Genomic DNA, 5,809 nt, shown 5'->3' with positions numbered 1-5,809 from the left:
GCTATCTGCCTGGTGGTTCAATTTCTCTTATTAAACACACCTCCTCATAGTGAATTGTTCTCATGGCATTTTACCACCTTACGTAAGAGTTGTACCTACTATTAGGGCTTCATTGGAAACTGGCTTATTTCCAAGGTGAGGGTATGAATATCAGAAGGAAGTAGAAGGGAAACAGAGGGGTCATAGGAAGGTGAATATGGTGTAACTACTTCATATACATGTATGAAAAGAGAACAAGGAAAGTGGTTGAAATAGTTTAAATGGAGAGAAGGGGTTGAGTGCTAGTGGGTTACATCTGTAATCCTAGCTACTTAGGGGGCTGAGATATGAGGATTTTGGTTTGACACTATCCTGGGTAAGAAACTTTATGAGACTCTTCCTCCAATACACTAGTCAGAAAATGCTGGAAGTGGCACTGTGGCTCAACTGGTAGAGGGCTAGCCTTGAGCCAAAGAACAACAACAACAACAAAAAGCACAAACAGGCTTTGAGGGTAAAAAAAAGGGATGGGGGAAGAAAGATATGACAGCATTAGTGGAATGAATTTCATTGGGATATTTGTATGTGTGTATGTAAATATCAAAATGAAAAACCTTTGTACAGCTAATATATGCTGACATTTTAAGAAGTTGGACAAGAATTAAAAGCACAAAGAAAGTTAGGGATGACTCACAATGTTAAGTCCTCCATTATGTAATTGGGACTTTGTCATTCAAAATAAAAATAAGATTATTCTCATGTAAAAAGTATAAATTAAAGACAATAAGATAGAACCTAGAACATAAAGATATCCAGAGCACTCCACTAAGATAACCATCTTGTCTTTTCTAGGTGAAAATAGTATCTCAATATTTACCTTTTCAGTACTCAAACTTTTCATGTCAGCATTCTTTGGGACAATAGCATCATGGGATGATATTTAATTATAAGAAGATTTATTAAAGGGCTTTCAGGAAAGTGGATCCTTTTTTTTTTTTTCTTTCCAATTCCATTTAGATCTTTGTAACATGGTTTATGTTCCCTACAAATTAGTTTTGGTACTGTCAGATATCTGAGAAAAGCCAACAAGTATCCGTGTCTGTCCCATCATGTAGAAGTGATTTCTTTGACTTCATATGACCCATGAGGCTACTGGTCCCTTACCCTGCAAGTCTGAATAATCCAACAGTGGCTCTCTTTAAAGGGAAAGAGATGGGTGGGCGGGGGTGGGGGGTGGAGGTGGGGGATAAGAGTAGTAGCTGTTCAGGCTGGGAATGTGGCCTAGTGATAAAGTGCTCACTTCACCTCCTTTATTTGAATTCCTGGGTTCAATTCCTCAGCACCACATACAAAGAAAAGCCAGAAGTGGGGCTGTGGCTCAAGTGCTAGAGGGCTTGACTTGAGCAAAAAGAAGCCAGGGACAGTGCTCAGGCCCTGAGTTCAAGTCCCAGGAGTGGCAAACAGAAACAACAACAATAACAAAAAAAAAAAGAGTAGTAGCTGTTCAATCCAAAATATTCCAAGCATCAAGAGGACCAAGGCTGCAGCCCCCATCTGCAGTTCAAGGCTGGAAACTCTCAAGCGAATGGAGAGCATCGACACCTGGAAAGCCTGAAGAATCTGATGTTACATCAGCAACACTTGCCCACCTCTAGAAGAATCAAGATTTATCTGTGCGTAAACTTTCCCATTCTATCCTTCTTTAATTTTTCTCTATATAATCCAGTTTAACATCCAGCTCTATATTATCCTGCTTCACTATTCTGAGTACTAGAATTATAGGCCTAGACTAGCATGCCCAGCATTTGCCCACTTTTTGTTTTATATGATGAACTGGATGGCGTTGCCTACTTTCCGGGCAGGTGTGGGTCTTCTCTTTTCAATTCGCTGGCTTACCAGCCAATCATCTTTCTTTCCCACCTGCCAATCATATCTGTGAATGCATTCACAGACTCACTGGAAATAATTGTTACCTGTTATCTCTCCAGTTATTCAAATTGGCAATCGAGATTAAACAAGCCAACAGATGAGTCCCATAAACACCTCATTTTTTCTTTATAATATCAGAACGAAACAACTTCGTTTTTAACAGTAATATAATTCTCTGAAATCCTATTTCTATTAAACACTGAAGAATAGTAAAAGAAAACAAACCATCAAAACTGATAACCTGGTGAGAAGTTTTATGCCCAAAATGAGATTAACCCAGGAGGCAAATTGCAATGATTTAGCTTGCTATTAGACAAAGCTAGTTCTTGCCTGCTTTGTCCTCTTTTCCTCGTGTATTTATAGTACAATGAGACTTTTGAGTGAAGGATTGGCAAACAGTTAATAAAACCTTTGATGAGTATTAATTACTTTCCACTTAATTACCTGCCATGTGGATCTTGTTGAGCTATTGATGACTGGCAAACATACATTCCACTGGGGATAAGTGTGATTTAACTTCATCTGAAGAGTCAATTAGCCCAAGTAACATAGGGAGAGCTGGTGTTTCGCCTCAATAGCTGGGATTTCTTGCCAAGAAGGGTAGATAAGCCATTTATTTGTTCATTAAAACACAGTACTACTATCAACAGGAGGTACTTACCAGGTGTTATTGAGATTGGTAAAATGTCATTCTGTGTCTTTAAAGATTAGCTGCATAGTGAAAAGGCAATGCAGACAGTGGGTTTCTGCCTTGCTACAGTTGAGTACAGGGGCTATTTTTGAATTAACCCTAGAGGTATAGTGTGGTAAAGTTTTCTCCCTTGGAAAATTATCAACAAACAGCTCTATCAAATATACCTTTATGTGTCTTGAGTTTGTAAAGATAATATGTTAGATCGTATGGGAAGGTGTTTTCAAAATTACCACTAATAACTAACTTAATTCCACTTTTTCCTGTTAGGAATTATTTAGGAAGGAAGAGGAGGAGAAGAGAAAATATGTATGACAGAAAGAAAAAAGTAATTTTTCCATTGATCAAAACATGGAATTAATTCATAGCTTCAAACCTGTAAAAAAAATCAATGGAGTTGGTGGTCTTAAAACTCTATGCATTAACGTTCAAATCATTTTCTTCATTGTGGAATACAATATATACTGACTGACTAATTCTGTAAAGTTCAGTATTGCACCTGTGAAAGTGGGTTGATGCTTTCACATCAGAAAATTAATAGGTTTGTAGTTCTTCCTCTACAACCTTCATATCTTATTTCATGGGTTTCAATGTGAAATAAATTGTGGTCCTACGATCACCCTAATGAAGATGGAAGATAACTCTAAGCAACAGTTTACTTACTCAATTGAGTATTCAAACTAGGATTTAATCTTAGTTTTCTTGGACTTGAACTACTCTTTTTTCTACCTCTTGGTAGACTTTTACATGATCTTGTAGTGTGGACCCCAAAGACAAAACAAAACAAAACAAAAAACAAAACCCTCCCTCCCTTCCTTTCTCTCCGCCTCTTCTTTCTCTCTCTCTTTCTTTCTTTCTTTCTTTCTTTCTTTCTTTCTTTCTTTCTTTCTTTCTTTCTTTCTTTCTTTCTTTCTCTTTCTTTCTCTTTTTCTTTCGTTTGTTCTTTCTTTTTCTGCTTTCTTTCTTCCTTCCTTTCTTCCTTTATTTCCTTCTTTCTTTCTCTTTCCTTTGCTATTTCAACAGAAAGTTAAATCCTCACAATATCACTGAGAAGTTGGAAAGACTTTTTTTTATCTGTAAGCTGAGGCACAGACATGGAAAAATAATTCCATTTCACAGGGCAGATCTGTGGTATTAAATCACCAATTTCTCTTTTATGAAAACCAAGATCAAAACAGCTGTATATTTAAATATTTCAATTTCTATGTGTGAAATAATAGCAACTTTTTAAAGTAAGGAGTTATAGTGAAATAATGATGGAGTGGTAAGCATATAACTGATGGTTGTCATTGATGAATTTACTTAACAATTACCTTTGGCCCATCCATAGTCATTTTCACATTAGTAATTACAGATTGAAATTATTTAAAACTTCTGTAAAATGAAAGCTTTATGAAGAGTATTTACTTTTGTTTTATAAAGTAACCCAAAATTTGGGAGTCAGGGTTTATTTACAGGAGAAAAAATTGTGATACATTTATGTAGCAGAATTTACAAGATGAAGAAATAAATGGCTGATGCACAAAACTACATGAGCAAATCTTAAAAGCATTCAAGAAAACAAAGGAAACCATACACAAAGGATCCATAATTTATAATATTATAGATTAAGAACACCAAATTTCAGCATTTGTGAGTTGAGTAGTTTCTTTAGTGCTGGAAGAAATTGATTTAAAGAAAGAACAATTGTCATGACTTTTCTTATTTGGTGAACATTCTGTATCTTTAATTTTTTGGGGTTGGGCAGAAAAGAGTTTACTGGGGTGAGAGCAAAATGCCAGCCTGCACAAGACTGAGGAGTGGGAAGACAGAGGGTAAGGAAGATTAGAAGAAGGAAAAGAGAGAGTCATTATCTTTTAATATGTTCAGTAACCTTAGCTTTATAGAGCTAATCAAAGAAGTAATGACTTCAAGAAATCAGACAATTCAAAAATTTTATCCTTGGTGTTTTCTGATGGTGAAAGTTGATTTCTCTTAATGTAAGAGAAAATAAGTAGTAAAAATCATTTAAACAAAGGATTTTTGTCATCATGATAATAGACCTATAGCTACCTCAAAAGATTTGAGAATGAAGTCCTGTTCATATTTAATAATATGTATTGTTTCCTCCCACATTTTTATTAGCATCAATTAGTTGTACAAGGCAGTGTCATTTTGTCATGTTTAATGTCTAAGGTATCTTGACTATCTTATCCTTCTCCATTATTCCCTCTCATTCTTTCTCCCTCTTCCTTAAGCCAATCTCAAGAAGTTTTATTATTCCATTTCCACATGTGCACACAAAGTGTTTTCATCAAGTCACCCTCCTTCAGAACCTTCTTCATCCCTCCTTTCTCTTCCCACTAGTTTCCACACTCTGAACAGAACCTGTCTTACAATCCTGACATTCACACTTTAAACTGTGTGTTAATTGTCCAAAGAGGTTTCACTATATTTCACATGTTCATATAAACCATTTTAATCAAACTGACCCCCTCAACTTACCCTCATTTTCTCCATCTCTACCACAGCCTATTATTCTATTGCTTTCATGGAGTTCTGTTTCACTCTCTTCATTCACAGGTGTAATGTGGTTCAGCATTATTCAACATCTAATATCATCTTTCCTCTTCTCTGCAATCATCTCAAACACTTCCACAATTACAAATGTGTCCTATGTGCATCCATCCATTTGTATGATCTTGTGTGAGTTTGTATACATGTGTAGAGAGAAAGCATGTGATCTATCCCTGCTTCAGGATTACATTTGCTAACATGATATTCTTCAAGTTCATCTATTTTTCTGTATATAATATAATTTCATTATTCTTTATGGCTGAATAATCCACCATGGTATATATTTATCACATTTTCTTGTTTTGTGTATCTGTTGTAGGTCAGCTAGCCTGTTTCTATAGCTTGGCTGTATTTGTATGTGCTACAATGGATATGGATAGGCACTTCCCTCTATTGTATCCTGACATTTTTTTTTTCAGATAAATGCCTAGAAGTGGTATTGTTGGAAATTATGGTAGATCTCTTTCTTAGTTTTTGATGAATCTCCACACTGATTTCCTTTATGGGTTCACTAGTTTAGACTCCCCACCAAGCGTGTGTAATGGTTGTTGATTATTTGAAAGTTCAGGTTTTTGTTTTCTAGGTCCCTGCAGATTCTAGTTAACCTCTTGTCTGATGTAGAGCTAACAAAGATTTCTCTCCGATTCTATAGCT

Source organism: Perognathus longimembris, chromosome 1 (assembly GCF_023159225.1).
Source record: "Perognathus longimembris pacificus isolate PPM17 chromosome 1, ASM2315922v1, whole genome shotgun sequence".
In the NCBI taxonomy this organism is placed as follows: domain Eukaryota; kingdom Metazoa; phylum Chordata; class Mammalia; order Rodentia; family Heteromyidae; genus Perognathus; species Perognathus longimembris.
This window is presented reverse-complemented; position numbering follows the sequence as displayed.